Consider the following 16,338-nt stretch of genomic DNA (forward strand, 5'->3'; position numbering starts at 1 on the left):
ATGTGAATGCCAAAATTCTGTGTTAAGGAGCGTCTCAGATGACCTGATTTCAGCAGGAAGCCCCACGCAGGCCCGGTTTGCTGCTCTCCATGCCCAGGAGCTGCCTGTTGCTCAGCGAGGGGGCCGTGGTCGCTGCCCGTGCAGGGCTGCTCGCACACCAGCCACGGCCAGCGGTGCCCCCGTCGCGGGCAGCGGTGCCCCCATCGCGGGCAGCAGTGCATGCAGGCCACGAGTGCCAAGGACCGCCRAGCTCGCCTGCTCGTGCGCTCCGAAGCACGGAAATCCCGAGTGTGCCCGCTCCCCAGTTATCTTCTCCTGCGGAATTCTGTCTGCATCTCCACATGGACTCATTCAATGGATGCTAAGATTCCTTGTCACCGAGAGCCGCTATCTGGAAAGATTATGGGCTCTTGGCTGCAGATGGGGGCCAGCTAGGATTTACTCAGAACTCAGTTGTTTTGGAAATTTGATTAATTCTTAATGTCAGTGTTACCATTAGTTTCAGTTTAAGCTGGGCATCTAGATTCTAGGTAAACCTGAGTGAGGGCCCCACATCTTTATACCTCAATCCCTGTGAAAGTCAGAGCTCTTAATATTACTGTGATGGGTGTCAGCATTAAGTTTCTGAATGGGTAGTTTATCTCGTAATTATCCTTTGATGGTTGTGCAGCCGGTCAGCTGCATGTGCTGCAGCCCCTTCCAACCRTGGGAGCGGACAGCAGGGATGTGGGTGCAGGGAAGCACCCGGCTTGGAGCCATCAGGGCACTGACACCTGCGCTTCATCTATCATCCCCTTCAACCTGCCTCAGCAGATGTTTGCTGGGAAGCGGTCTAACCTGCCCAATTTGTCTTTGCCTAATGGGAAGCAGGTAGCCTCAATTAAGGGATGATTAGGAAGTTCTCTAAAGAGCTACAGTAGTTGTAGTTGTTGCTGATGTGGTGGTCAGCACACACAGGACACAGCTGGTCCTGGGCACTGGGTGGAACCTGTACCATGTTTTGTCTCCAGTGCCTTGGCTTGTTGTCTGATTCCCTTTGGGTACACAGGAGGATGCTAAGAGTTACCTGGGGGTGACCTGAAATGAGGAGAGGCACCAGGGGCTTCTGGAAGATGTGGTGACAGCCACCTGTCACAGTGGTCTTAGCAGGCACAGGTGAGTTTTCCTTGGCTCTCTGCGCAGTGGTTCGCCCTGGGAACTGTCTTGGATGATTCTGGGAATAAATTGTGGCCAACGCTGCAACAGGAATTGAAGGAAAATGTTAACACCAACAAAACAATACATTTTTTTTTGGTCGTTTCTTGAAGCATGTCTAGTCAAGAAGTTTACAATAACAAAACTGAAGCTAATCCTAGCAAGGATGAGTCAAAGGCTMTTTATAAACAGCCTTGCAGATACCTGGTAGGTGCACACTTTCCTTGTTCACGCCAATTGCATATGCACAGGTTGTGCRTTAATGGGGTAAGCCACGTGTCTCCGGCCTGTGGATTTATCCTGTCCCACCCCTGTTAACCGGGGCTGTGCAGGAGTAGCCCGCCAAGCCCCCTGCCGCTGRTGGCTCCGGAGCCGGTGTCCGGTGGGAAGCTCCCCGGGGAGCCCCACTTCAAATGTGGGGCCAGGGTCAGCAGGCGCAGAGGGGAACCCTCTCGGGCCACGTCCCACCACACAGGCGTCTCCGGGAGGCAAAGGGTGTCGTCTCTCTTTCTTTTGAAAGAGTGAACGTGAAATAGTTGGAGACAGATGTAAAATGACACTTAAAAGCAATGTTGRAATGAAAGATTAATGTGTTCTCTCACATGCAAATACTCAAAACAGGATGCTTTGAAATCACAGAATTGTCTTGCTTAATGTTTTTTTAGGAAAAGTTTTTCAAGATTTGCCCATTTCTCAATGTTTGCTGTGGACGACGTTTTGGGCAGGAAAGTTTCTGCGGTAGGTTCGCAGGCCCTGGAAGCCCCGGAGCACCCGGCGCATTGCCCGGCACCGGCACAGCCATGGGCACAGCGGGCAGGAGGTGGCGAGAGGGGAGCCAGCGGCCTCGACTTAGTTAAGGTCCTCCCTTATTTGGAGGAGGTCTACGCAAATAAAAGGCACCAGGAAACTGCTGCTGCAATGAGGTGCACCCTTGGCGAGGGTCCTCACTGTGCCACAGCTTGGCTTCAACTACATCCCAAAGAAATGCAGCATTACTTGTGTTTTCCTCTCAGGCAGATGTGATTAATGACTGTCGCTTGGGCTGGGCTGAATTCGTTCCTACRACGGAGGGGGATGCACAGTCTGTGCCCCAGAAATCTTGCAATCAGAAGCTGTGCTGTGGGAGCACCATCATGCAAAACCATACTGGTAAGCCTCAATTATCAGCCTGCTTTCTGGAGAATTTTACTGCCTTGTCCTTCTTCTCAAAGTGTTTCTGTGTGCTTCTTTTTGTATTTCATGGAACAAGTCCTGGCAAGCAACAAGAGAGCTTTTGCCCCTTGCAGAGAAATAAAAGTTTTTTTTTTCTATTGCACTATTTTATGAGAGCATAAAATTTCATGACATTTATGGAAGTTTGTGTCATGAAGCAGATGGCTTGTTAGCCTTTATTTTATTTTACTAGGCTCATTTATACGTATGTAACATTAAATCTGTGTCCTCGGTGTGTGAATTATGCTAAGATGCTCCCTGGCGCTGCTGCCTGAGGAGCCTGTGCTGACYGTGCGGGTGTATCTACCTAGCCTGGGTTTGCCCTGGTGTCGYGGTGCTCCACGCCACGCAGCAGCCAAGGGGCCTAAGGGAGGAGAGCGACCAGGAAACGYCATCGCCCTTGGCCACCCTGTCAATGGTGTTGGAGCTGCCTTCTGCATGGTCCTCGCTGCAAGCGCCAGGGCAACCGCAAACTGCTCTGCAATCCGCCCGGCCAGCGGCTCCGGAGCGATGGGCTCCACACTGCGCGTCGCCTGCAATGTGTTCTCAAGGTGCTGGCTTGGGCATTGCAAACACATCTYTTTATTTGACCTTTTAGATGCTCTGTTGCCAAAGGCCCAGGAGCGCGGTGACAGCACATGTGCGGCAACTGCCTCCATGCTGATTTCCAGTGTTCGTTGGCTGCTGTGATGGTTTCCTCCTGTGTCCTTTTCCCTTTCCTTGGCCTGCAGGAGCCAGTCCACAGGTGCCTGTTACCAGCCTACCCACCTCTGCTCCCTGCGCACACCTGGCCGTGCTCCCGTTGGATCCGTGCCAGCCCCAAGCATGGATCTGGGCTCCCAGCACCTTTCCAGCAGTGCATGGGAGCCAGGCTCCTGTGTACAGGGGGACGCTGCTCCTGCCACCCTGAGCGCGGCTGCTTCCCTGCACGTGCCCCGCATGCCCCCAGCACAGAGCGGTGTGTGGAGAAGGGCTGACCTCGAGGTTTGTTTGCTTTCAGCRCTGCGGTAATGAGACCTTGGAAACTTTGGAGGGGGGAACGTTTGGAGAAAGAAGAAAAATGGAGAGAGTAGAAAAAGCTGCTAAAGCTTCTTCTGGGAGGAAGAAAACCTWGGCTCCGTTCTTCATTTTGACGCAATTTTCAATCTTGCTTCTGAATTTTATTCCAGGCCAAGACCCTAATTACAAGCTTGCAGCATTAGGAAGATGCCAGCTCCCCTGGAGAAGGAGCTGCTAATTGGGCGGGCGAGACGCTGCCCGTGCGTGGTTTAGCCGCTCGCCCAGGAATGTGCAGGGTGCTCCCTGTCCCGTGATCTCCCCCTGCTTCCCAGGGCAGCAGCAGCACCAGGAATCCACGTTTTGGGGCACAGGTAGGTTCTGCTGAACATGATGCCATGGGCTCTTTCCTCCAGCCGCGGGAGGGAATGGGAGCTCTGGGCTGTGGTTGAGGTGTTTGGCCACGCCGCACTCGGGCTGACCCCCCTGCGCCACTTGTCCCGGCTGCCAGACACTGTGCCCGTCATTGCTCCAGCGGGTACGAGCAGGGCCGGATCTGCAGCGTGCCTGAGCCGGGACCAGTGCGTGCAGCATCCGAGAAGGTACCTCAGTGTCGCGGGGCGGCTGCTGCTGTTCGGGCTGCGTGGTGAACCCGGCTCCCCTTCCCACTCTGCAGCCCGAGAAGGACGGCAAGGGGCTTCTTATTTTGCTTCARCTTTCCAGTAGATTAAGCCTCGGTTTCTCACTTCACTGGTGAAACTTCAGGCAGCAAAACACTTGTTTCCTTGGACTCTAGGTAGATCTGGGTGTTTTAGCTGAGTGCTTTCAAAGCACCTGAACACCAATACGGTGACATAAGGCATCCGTTTGCCTCTAGGCAAGTGGTGGAGTGAGACTGGCTCGCACACAGTTTTCATTAAAACTTGCATTTCCCCATAAATATTGACGATGAATAACACTTACAGCTTCTGTTTGAGTTCTAAGGTAGGACTGGTATATATTTCTCCAACTATACCATTTTCTTATTGAAATGTATTATTCCTCTCACAAATCTTTCCATATTTGCTTCTTTTTGCCATCTTGGTGGCCAGACAGCTCTGCCAGTGCTGTAGGTAGTGACTGTACAAGTGCTGGTATGGTGATCGGTGGCCTGCATGGTTAAGTGCTGATTGGTCTGGACAGTGTCACTCTCTGGCATTTAATTTATCTTGCATTAAGTCTAGATGTAATATTTGCTTTTTTCCTGTCAGTGGAAACATTGCTTGCGCAAAGAGTACAGCCAAAATTTTTCTGAAATAAGTAATTAAGAGCCTCCATTAAAAAAAAAAAAATCAGAAATTGCATGTTGCAAATGCTGGAAGCTGGCTGCTCCCAGTGACCTGTGGTTTTGGAAGTCCTGACCAGCATGATTTTGGCTTTAGGCACATCTCAATTTGCACCATATCAGTTCGGTATCCAGGAACCAATATGCCTTTGATCGCTGAGCATTAAGCATCTCTACACAAATGTGTAGAAAACTCAGCCAAGAGAAAAATTGGTCCTTACACCAACTATAAAGAAGCTGTTGATTTACTTGCTTGTGTAGTAGCTCGAAGAACTTTGCCACAATCAATCTGAAGTGTTGAATGCATCGTGGCTGAAAATTGCGTTTTGGGCAACCATAGCAAGTGTTTCCACTCAAAAAGTACAACATCACAAACAAAGCAAGCAGAGGAGAGAAAGTGCCGTGGAGAAGCACTGARTTTATGAAGCAGACGGATAAAGCACCCTTTCCTAAAGATCTTGTAGGAGAATTATGGCGAACAGTAGTAAAGAACTAATAAGGCAAGGTCTGTAGCTGCCTTGAGTAGAATTTAATAGTTTTCATCGGTCTGCAAGATGAGACCTTAATGATGTGAGCGCGCAGCTGAGTTTCCCTGCGCTGATGTATCTCCGGACCCATGGGGACACTGCGGTGGCACGGAGCCGTGAGTGAGGGATCACCCGCGTCCCCCCTGGAGTCACCAATCCCTGTGCCGCTGCCTTGGGAGCAGCTTGGACTGTGCACGGCTTAACCCAGGCCACGCACACAGGATAGTACGGGGCTATTTCAGGAGTGTTTTGGCAAGGTGGACTTCTGCACCTCCCCACGCAAACAGGCAAAGTTCCCGGCCTTTTGGCAGGAGTAGGCACAGCATGGATAGAATATATCATCTCTGGGAATGTGTTTTGAGTAATTCTTATTTTGAAGGATAAGAGAAAGAAAACAGGTTTTAAATTATAGTTCTTTTAGCCAACTTCTTCTTCCTCTGTAACATCATAAATGTTTTCTTCTAACATAAAACAGCCTGCTAAGTGACATATATATATATATATAAACACATATAAAGAGGTGAAGTAACAAGTACGATGTCATAACTTGGCTGTCCCTCAAGGTGCTAATGTTAGAAGGATACAACTGATTTACACGTTACAAGGTTTTATTGAAAGGTTTCTTTGCAACTGTTATATCAACACCTGTGTTCGTGATGGCAGAAAGGAGACGAGGAAGGATTGATTTCTGCTGCAGGTTTCGAGTGTCCTTAATGCTGTGAATTTCCTGTTGTTTCTCGGTAAGACTCTTGCTGAACGTTATGCACATTGCACACCCTTGTAGCATCCAGCAGGCCCACGTTTATGACAAAATTAAGCATCCAGGGGACTGCCCTGCTGCTTTGGGGCCAAAGTCAGTATTTCCTCACTTTTAAAGATAACTTTACAGTGAAGATGGGAAGTGTGGGGGGTTTGTTTTGTTTTTCCCCATTTAGTAGGGAAATGGAATGATAAAACAAGTGACAGAGATCTTGTATGAATATTTTACGTGCAATGGAAAACATATTTGAACCTATTTTTTGCTAGAAGCTAGAAGTCAGCTTTACAAAATGGTTTTACTGAAGAACCCATCCACAATTGTCACCAAAAGCTGAAGCAAGTAGGAGAGAAAATTTAAGCAAGGCTTCTGCAGGGTCAAAGCTCTGCTCAGAAGGTTCAAAAGGGTCAAAGGAGATAACTACCGAAGCCAACAAAGTCGTTGATGTGTTCTTGCCTGCACTGATTAAATGTTTAACAACATAAAGTTATTAACACTTAATATTAAATTCCAATAACCTAATCAGCATTTTAAAACTTTGAACACATCATATGCATCAAATTTAACATCATAAAAGTCAATTTTGATGCTGTGGTTGCAATATTAAACCAACACCAGCTTTTGAATCTTACGTTGATCTCCATCCTTCAGCATGAAGAATTTGCACATAAAAATGTGCAAGAGATTCTGTTGGTTATTGGAAGTCCTGTAAAATGTTTGGTGCATCCTGTTACAGAACCAGCTCTGGGGGTGTCAAACCAGCYGCTGCTGACGGAACCAACCCAGGAATCTGCACGTGGATGCGCTGCCCTTGCCAGCGTGTGCTGGGGTTCTCCTGGCCCAGGGAGCCACTGTTGGAGCAAGGAAAGGGATGGACACCCGGAAGCAGCCTAGAACAGCACAGGTACTGACAGGAAGCAAGGGAGGACCAAGCTCATAGGTCCCTGCTTTGTGCCTACGCTGTGTAATTGCACTGAAACCCAGGTTTTCTTGGGCAAAGCAGCAAGGATTATTTGCAGGAACTGAGTGGCAGCCCGATAGTCCAGTGTGCTTTGCTCTGGAAGAGCATTTACGTCCCTCCAAGGACACATGTGCAGTGGGAGTGGTGCCGATGGTGCCTCAGCCACCAGGAAGCATCCCTGGGTTGAAAAGGAGCCATGAACAGTCTGCATTTCCCTGCTATTTTTGCTTGTTTATCTGGTCAGTGCCAGCCTAATTTGTGGGCAGCTTGTGCTTGTCTCAAGGTATTTGGATTTGATAATCTGATCAGTGCCAGTCCACTCTTGGCTTCTCCATCCACCTGCTGACTCCCTCGTGTTACCCTTCTGGTGCTCCATCCATCTGTTAAGAATTTAGTTACAAAGTGCATTAGAATAAATCACTGTGATTTTATGTGCAGAGGGATCTTGTCCCCAACACTTCAGAAATCCTAATAAATAATTGTGTCTGTTAGCAGCAGGACTGTAAAGTCTCGTATCTTACTGTTGGTGATTTACAGGGAATGCCCTAGTGCTCAGAAAAGAATGTGGGGTTCTTCAGAATTTATTTGATATTTGCTGTGAGGTCGTACCAGTGCTCAGACCTTGGACATGTGCTGAGCACTGTTCTCAAAGAAATATATTCAGATTGGGAATACAACTGCTTATGTTGAATTATTGCTGGAATGTAAAGAAGATCAAACCCCAGAGGACTCCAAGACAGCTAAGCTAAAATATAAGTCAATATTTTCAATTTTGTTCTAAGTTAATATTCCTGTTGCTTAATTAATCTTGATCTGCCAATATGTTAACACAGAGGAAGCTAAATGCCACTGAAATGTCATAAGGTTGAAGGGAAATGATCCCAGCTTGTGGTTACATTTTTTTTTTTCTGGAATTTTATTACTGTGAAAGATTAGCAAACCTTTGTGTTTATTTACTTGTGCCTTGTATCAGTTTCTCTTATACACAGTTCCTTAAAACTGTAATTGAGAGAAGGAACAGAGGGAATGCTGCTGCAAGCACAACCATAGAGGGATGGAGCAATCAGGTCCTGAAATTAAAGAAATTGTGTAAAATCAAGGTGTCTGTCGTCCTTGTCCCGCGGGACAGGTTCCAGCCCCGGCACTTTCCCTTGTGAGTCTCAGGGTTTTGGAGCTTTCTTCCCGGGAGCTGCTGCTGGATCAAGGGCCGTGCGTCACGGCGGCCGCACGTGGAGCCCGGGGATAGATGGGCCCCGGGACAGTGCAGAGCGCCCGGCTCCGTGTGCTGAGCTCACCGACCTTGAACCTGGGCTAAGGTCGGCAGCAATCCTAGCTCAGCTTGCGGCCTTGGGGATTTATGCACGAAACCCTGATGATCCTCTGGTAGATATGTCTGTAGCCAATGGGAGTGCTAAATAATTCAGATAATATATGTTAATGCTGATAAGCAAAAGCTCTGATGTGAAGAACACCTCCTCAACCACTAAATAGCAAAACTCTGCTGACTCCTGCAGTGTGTCTGCCCCATCATGTTGGTGAGAAACTTCCCTGAAGGAACTTGGGCGGCGGCAGCAGTAGATGGCCATGCCTGTCATGGGCACGTCCCCTGGCAAAGTCCTTGCCATTGAGCTGGCTGCACCTGACAACAGTGACTAAATCTAACCCTAGGTGAGACCAAGGAGACCTTTCTGATATGTACTGTACTGCATGTCTGTGAAGCAAGTCAAGAAAATCTGATGCCCAGGCTCAGCAGTGCCAGAGTTAGCTATTACACACAGCAGCACCATCAGCAAGGGACTGAGGTCACCACGGGTCTGGGATCACCTGCTGATGCTGCTGAGATGCTCAGCCTTTCCTCCCTTCCTCCTTTGTAACTGACTCCTAATCTCACTCTCCTGCGTGAGGTTAAGATATCGCTGAGTGTGTTGTTGAGTAAACAGCTTGTTTGTGGTAGTTCTATTAGACTTGAAAGGCAATATCACTGACTTGGATAAAAAGAGGTTTATATTTCATATAATAGAGGACACACATCACAATGTGCAGGCTGTTCATAATATATTGGTAGAATTGATCACAGGAACATCCAGACCTCTTAAACATGCACTAAATTTAACTTTAAAGCAATGCTAATTCAGGAGGAAAAAACAGTATGCATCATCTGTCCTCAATTTGATAGTCTGTGATATGTGTAACCAATTGTTCTTATTTACATTAATTTGCATTGTGAAAAGCAATTTTACAGTTTCAGTCAGACTTAATAGGCAATTTGCAGCTCAGTGCCTAATGGCGTAGTTACTTAAGCCTGCCCCCGGGGTGCTTTCTAGACCTGATATGAGACTAAACCTTTTAAATGTTCAATTGAACATCTTAAAAAGTCAAAAAGTCTTTAGCTATTAGACCCAGTTCATCCTTGCCTTGTCATATTTGATATTATTGCTGCAGATGCCCTTTGATTCATGTATGTTTTGCTCTAGATTGCAGAAATGGTGACTTAATGCTGCAAAACATGACAGGGATGGTTGGCTCCCACCGCCAGGCTGGCCGCGGGGAAGAAAGGTGAAGGTAAGGATGTCCTCGCCGCCCTTGCACCGCGGTGGTAATTGTGGTTCGGGGCATCTACCTGCATTTAATGGCTGACTTTTCACCAGGACCTCTCAAAACTTAATTACACATTTCCACGTTTATGAACGCATGAACTATCTCCTAAAGGTGYGATAAAATCTAAGCTTAAAAGAAGACAGAACGAAAGTTCTTAATTCATCACAATTTTGCCTTCAGGCGAGTTTATTCAAACCAAACTGAAAAATAAAATAGTCCACTTTTGGGGAATAAGTGTCATTGCAGGGGWTAGTGTGATTTTTAACACTTTTTGAGCACTACCTAAGAAAGGTTCTTTGCCCCATCAAGTAACATTAGGAGCTTGCCTTTTTTTTTTTTTTTTTATCAGTATCTTTTATCATTGAAGAGATCATCACGATCATCTTTTGCATTCAACTGTATCATTTCCAATGCATTTCCAGATGCTGAGATATTTGATTCTAATCTATGCTGCTATCGCATAGATATGTATGCACTATACAAAAGATTATGAAAATGTGTGAATGTTATTAGATTTCTGTCTTCTCTACTGTGATAAAGTAAATACAAGGCTTGCTAAATGCTTCTTTTTTTTTATGAGAAAAGAATATAGTGCCGTGCTGAAGTACTGTAATACCACTATTCTTCCTTTTTTTTTTTTTTAAGGAGGCAGCTGTTTTTTTCTGCAAGAGGGTTTTACTTCAAAAGCTATCACAATTCACTTCACAGTTATATACAAGAGAAGATCCAAGGAATTGCTGCACTTGTGTGCTATTTGGCATATCTTGCATTGGCAGCATTGTGCAGAGAGGGGGAAGATAGTCAGGGGAAGTTGTGTATCAAATCACTCCGTGTCATAATGCAAAAAGTCCCTTATCTACAACTAGCTCAAAGCATTTGAGGCTGTGAATATCCCAGTCAGCTTAGGAAAATATAACTAAAATAAGACTAAGCTCTTATACTGGTTTTCCACTAGATGTGGCTGGCTAGCATGAGGCCAGATGAGTTTTCTGGTGGCAGGCAGGTGGTGTAGGTAGTGTAGGCAATCTGTTATTGTCTATATTTGGACTTAAGAGTATCAGTGGTCTAACCTATTTTCAGTCTTAAAGATTTTTTATAATATATCTTTTTTTTTCTCACTGCGACATAATTAGAAAGTACAAAAGCTCAGACATCAAAGGGTCGGACCTTGAAGATAGGCTTTTAAAGTGGCATGTGTGGACATTTTTACAGCATTAGCATGAATCTTTCCTACTTATCTGAGATTCACTTGTAACATGGTTAATATTTTTAGGGAAATAGAAAAACTGACAACTATGACTGGGCACAGTGTGAAATGCGTTCCGTGGCTGATGGCAGCTGCATGTAGGGTGCCAAGAAGTCAACCTTCTTCTCTAGGTTCCTCCTCTGAGCATCCCAAAAGAAACCACAGCATGTGATAAAGGGCTATTGCCTGAGACACCCTGACCAAAGCAGGACTTGGTTTGCTCACTGTTTTTGTCCATACGTTTTAGAAGATACATGCAATTTGCAAACTGTCATTCAATATTATTCTGTTTCTCAGATATTGAGCAATACGTAAGTCCTGTCTTATGCAGTCCACTTTGTACATTTCAACATCTGTGCTTTTCAAAATTAGAAAAAGCCAAGGTAATGTTTAAGAAAAAATCACAATAATGGAAGATTCTGGATTAGTTGTATTCTYTTGCCTCTAAATGAATGATTGCCAAGGACAGCTTCTGGGTTGCTGTAGCATAGTCCAGACAAGAAGCTGTTTTTTAAGTTGTTTGTTAATGTTTAATAAACTGCAAGCTGCAGAAAAAAACCTCTTCTTACTAAGCTGGTGTTGTCATGCTGTTGTGAAGGCAGCGGACTGAATCCAACCCTTTTGGCCCTTGATCTCTTCCTCTTCCATTGAATCTTGCAAGATAAGTTCCCAAGTGGAGCTGTATCCCCTCTAGGCTCACGCTGGACACAAAAGGCATGGTTTAGAGCACGGAGCAGGATATTAGCCAATTAATGACTTGTGTGTTAATGACGGTGGTGTCAAAATGGGCAGCTGGGCAGACTGTGTGGCCTGGCACTGCCCAGGCCAGCGCGGGGGCTGCTGTGGGGACGAGGGCACCTCTGTGATGGCTCCGTCACAGCCCAACCACATGCCTAAGAATGATCATCAAGGCAAACTGGAAATCGTATGAAAGGCACGTTGTGCTTTAAATTGTTTTGCCAGCATTTGCGATTGGAGAGTGTAGCAGAGAGCAAAGCAGAATGTGTTTCTTTGGAAGGAACCAGGTAGAGGGGCATGACACCTCTTCTGAAGCTCTGATGACAGAACTCCTTGTGTGTTTCTTTCTCACTCATAGCTGGGCAGAAGAGCCCTTCACCTACCCTGAGGAGCCAGGTAACCCACGTTTCGTTTTCCCTCATTTTTTTCTGCTGTCAAATGAACATGATCCATCTTGCCCAGAAGCGAAGCAGCCCGTTGAGCAGCCTCCACCCTGCGTCTGCCCAGCAGCTGCCCTGAATTCTTGCCCTGGTGCAGCCTGGAGCTCCATGTGTGACACAGCCCCATGTAGATGTCTGTCTGTGACAGAATCATGTCTCTGATGGATTCCAGAAAGGTTCTGATATGCCAAAATCCTGATCTCATGGATTGCTTTTGATTTACTTTTCATTCTTATCCCAACGTGAAGTCCGATGGTGCTATAAACCTTGCGGCTAGTTCGAGGGTCTACTTTGCCAATAATTTGTTTTCCTCTACCAAATTTCTGCTAGACTTGGAGATTTAAATAAATAAATAAGGACATCTATCAAGTTTATTTGCAGGTTTTCAATGACTGTCTCTGGAACACACGCATCTGAGCAGCTTGTCTGCAGATTTTATTTACTTAACTGCTGGGGAAGCTGCTTTATGATGAAAGTATGATTAATGATTGCTTTTGTGTATCTCTTATAAATGAGATGCCATGTCACCAAATAAATACATAAATGGGCTGGATGTAAAAGAACACAGTTTTCMCCAAAACTGACAATCCTTAGTTGTAAATTTTTAACAGATGTCACAAAGCCAAAGACGATAAAATCTATTACAAAATCCTGTCAAGTTCCATTTTAATTAACTTATGAAGCCATCAAAAGTCTTGGAGAGAAACCGATGTGCAGAGTGCGTGTCGAGCGGTGCCTGAGGGGATCATGGAGATGCTGAGGGGCGCAGCGGGACGGGACAGCCGTGCTGGCCTCGGCGGAGCTCGCCTGCCGCTCGCCGACGTGTCCCGGGTCTTGGTGTGAGCCGCTGCTCTGCCGTCCCCCTCAGAGCAGCGGGACGCTTGGGTGCAGCAGGACACTCTGGTGCAGCGGGACGCTCGGGTGCAACAGGAGGCTCCTGTGCAGCAGGATGTGCCGGTGCAGCAGGACACGCGGGTGCAGCAGGATGCTCTGGTGCGAGGGCCATACGCTTTGGAAGCTCCTGTGCGAGCCCCTGTGTAAGGCCCTTTACTGGGCTGTGCCTGCAGACGAGCACTGAGCGTGAAGTGCGGCTTAGAGCCTCGGCTGGCCYGCGCGCAGCTCGGAGGCTCTTTGCTGCAATGAGTGCCCTCAAGACCCTGGCTCCTGGGGGTGCTCGGCAAGGCAGCACTAACCCCGTCAGTGGCTGAATGGGGGCTCTCGGGCAGAAAAGCGGCCCCGAGGGCTGTCTGGGATTATCCCGGTGCGGGCGAGCCCGGCACGGCCCCCGCGCCGCCGGAGCCTCTGGCTTCACACCGGCTTAGCCAAGATACACATCAGGCTCAGTGCTCCTGGCTGCCGGAAGGGCCTGATAAAACCAGCAGAAGAGGTGGTGTGCAAAAATGCCTTTTGATAGCTTAGCAAAAGCCAAAGGATTTTCTGCCTCCCTGCGCGCCGTGGCTGCGGCACCGTCTTGCTGCCGCTGCCCTAAGTTTGCCTCAAAGCAAGACCCTGCCCAGASAGCAATCCCCACCAATGGCAACTACTTCTGCTTTATTTTGGTCTTTCAGATTAACCTCCTCATCATAATGCATCCTTCCCCTAAATGCTCAGCATTATCACTTGAAAGTAATTTTCAGTGGGCAGGATCCTTGTCCAAACCTGGCGATGGGGCTGGGCCGTGGGGCAGGCGCCAGGGTCCTCCCCGCAAGCCGAGGTGCCGGTCGGGAATGGGGCAGAGCTTCGTCTTCCCTTTGGAATAGCAGCGCTCCCGACTGCTCCGCATCGCTGCAGAAAGCGTCACGGCAGAGGACCGTGTTTCTGAGCTGTGTTCCTGCATTTCTGGCCTTTCTGGGCACATCATGGAGCACCTGCTGCCATTGGGACAGTTTAGGGACTTCAGGCCACTCAGTGACAGCCAGTGTGCGACGCRGGCACCACTGCCAGCCGCCGCTGCTCGTCCTGTGGAGGGAGCGGGAACACAGGCGTAATTCCTGTGGTGCTGGTTTTGATCCTAGTAGCTTGGTGCCAAATGTGATTTTCCATTTGRTCTTGTCCTGTGCACGACAACTGGGTGCATTTCTCAGTTCTGGTTGTTATCTTCCCAGAAGCCAGAAAAACAAGAACATTTATTTGAATCTATAATTTACCAGGGAAGTTATGAAGTATTAAAGACTGAGGACAACTAGCAATATTGAGCCTTGGGGATTTGTTTTGATCTCCTAGTTTTTAAGATTGCTGGCCACGTGCATTGCAGYTCAGGTCTGCACGGGCTTGCAGAGGGCTGGGGTGGCCACCACAGCATGGAAGAGGTCACGTTTTCCAAAGGCTTTCCAAAGTTCATCTCCTAGTCCTGAGCCCTGCAAACGTGGGCTCCTAAGGCCTGGAAATGCAAGTTCCTACGGCCTCTGGGCTAAGTAGCAGGGAAGTCCAAACCTGCACGTGCAGAACAGCATTGACTTCCCGCTGGGTTTGCGTCGATGATGAAAGGTCATCCTGAAGCCTCCTGAGCTGTCTTGCTCACAGGAACATTTCCAGCGAGCCTGGAGCACGCACAGTGAACACCTCCAGTCCAGCAGTCAGCACGACAAAACCCTGCTTGGTTCAATCATTAGGTCAAGCCACATAAATTTCCACCTTCTTCAAAGAAAATTGCTGGTGAATGTCTAGGCTGAAGTGAYTGTAACTTCCCTGACACGGAAGGTTTGGTTGTACCAAACAATAACGAGCAGCTGAAAGATGTAATTTCAGATGTAAAATGTGTGCAGCATCTGCATGATCAGAGAGAAAATAATTCTTAGTTTGTGTGGCACGATAATACTTTAACCTTTATGCCATTAAATATTAGCAAGAATCATTTCTAGAGGAAGCCCAATGGCTCTGAGATCTGTGAGCCRGAGTCTCAGAGGAGAAATCAAACAGTAGATCTTATTTTTGGTTGTGATTTTCCCTGAATTTTGGTTTAATGGATGGTAGTAACTGGATCTCTGGCAGAGGAGCTGGGCCTGGGATTGAGCAGATCAATATTCCCTATTTCTGGAGACCCCCATGTAGTTTTCGATGAGTGCTGCCTGGTGGCCTGGATAAATGTTGTTTAGATAAAATAGCTATGATTTGGGAAGGAGTAGCTAAAACAGAAGTTTTGAGATGCAAYAGCCATGTTTGCAGGCATCTGAAATGTGTCTGCTTGCAAAAGCAAAGCAATGTTTTCCAATTCCAAACTCCCAATTTGCAAGGATGCCCAGTCATCTCCAGGCAAAATGTAATAGTCTCTTGGCAACTGCAGATGCTTATCTTGAAAGGCTCATTTTTACAACAGATTGAATTCTCAGAAAGGGGATCCAACATAAAGATGTTAGAAATCAAAGCAAAAATCCAAAAGGGTTTGGAGGTCTGATTTGGTTAAGCATACAAATGTTTGGATATTTATTTGAAGCGCATTCAAGCTGCTTAAATCTAGAAAATTGGTAACAGGTTCTGTCCTCACTGCTCGGTGACAGGAAGTCTTGGCACATACAGTCCCAAATTGCCTTGACCTTTTTTGCTGCCAAATTCTATTGCATTTTCATTTCTAATTTACTGTCCAAGGCAGCCCCAGGGTCTCCAGTTATTACTGCCTTTCTAGCTCTCCATTTCATATTCAATATGTGCTTCTTCCCCTTTCTTAATAGTTTTCATTCTTCTGTTTTTTGTTTTTACAGGCAGGTCTCATCTTATTAACCAAAAATTTAGGAACCAATATATGAGATCAGACCCGCAATCCAACCCTTTTGTTGTTCTTTCTTTTACAGTTTACCAGGTTTMAATGCTCGAGAAGGGACAGGAAAAACACAGCAGTGTATAATTATGGAAACCTTTGCCTGTGGGAAAAAATCGTTAATGTATTTCTGTGCAAAAGTAAGAGTTTAGATTATCTTCCAAAATGCCTCACTAACATAGCTGTGTTTCTTCTTGGTAACCATGCACATATCTCATGTTTTCCTGAATTCTGTTAAACACTCAGTGCCAGCAGTATCCATGGGCACTGAGGTTCGCAGGTTTATTTGGAAGTTAATTGGTTCCTTCTGCCTGTATCTCCGTTTCCTGGGAACACCCTGGTGTTATTTCTTCCTTTTGCAGCTTTGCTAATTTTCGAATTAGTGTCTCTCAGCCTGTCATTAATTCGCGGCAGGGCCCTCTCCTCGGCGCCGCGAGGAGGATGCTGTGCTCACTGCAGCACATTGCATCCCAGTGCATTGCAGCCCTCTCCATCCCTCGAGCTGGGAGCTGACCAAGGCTCTTCTCCACACCCGGAATCTCCCACCATCCTCCTCCTCCTCGCTGCGGTTCCTCGGCCATGGGAGGTCGA

General features: G+C 47.0%; 1 long non-coding RNA gene across 2 annotated transcripts; it reads left to right on the forward strand.

Annotated features, from left to right (window-relative positions):
* The first annotated feature begins 1,870 nt into the window (after positions 1–1,870).
* Positions 1,871–6,784, forward strand: LOC112950016. 2 transcript variants are annotated; one of them, XR_003249924.1, is made up of 5 exons: positions 1,871–1,932; positions 2,208–2,343; positions 3,005–3,151; positions 3,576–3,776; positions 6,747–6,784. It is a non-coding gene; the product is annotated as an uncharacterized LOC112950016 (long non-coding RNA). The 2 variants fall into 2 exon arrangements; XR_003249925.1 differs by lacking the exon at positions 3,005–3,151.
* Positions 6,785–16,338: the final 9,554 nt, after the last annotated feature.

The sequence above is a fragment of the Nothoprocta perdicaria genome, unplaced genomic scaffold (assembly GCF_003342845.1).
Source record: "Nothoprocta perdicaria isolate Ctin4 unplaced genomic scaffold, notPer1 scaffold_304, whole genome shotgun sequence".
NCBI classification, from domain to species: domain Eukaryota; kingdom Metazoa; phylum Chordata; class Aves; order Tinamiformes; family Tinamidae; genus Nothoprocta; species Nothoprocta perdicaria.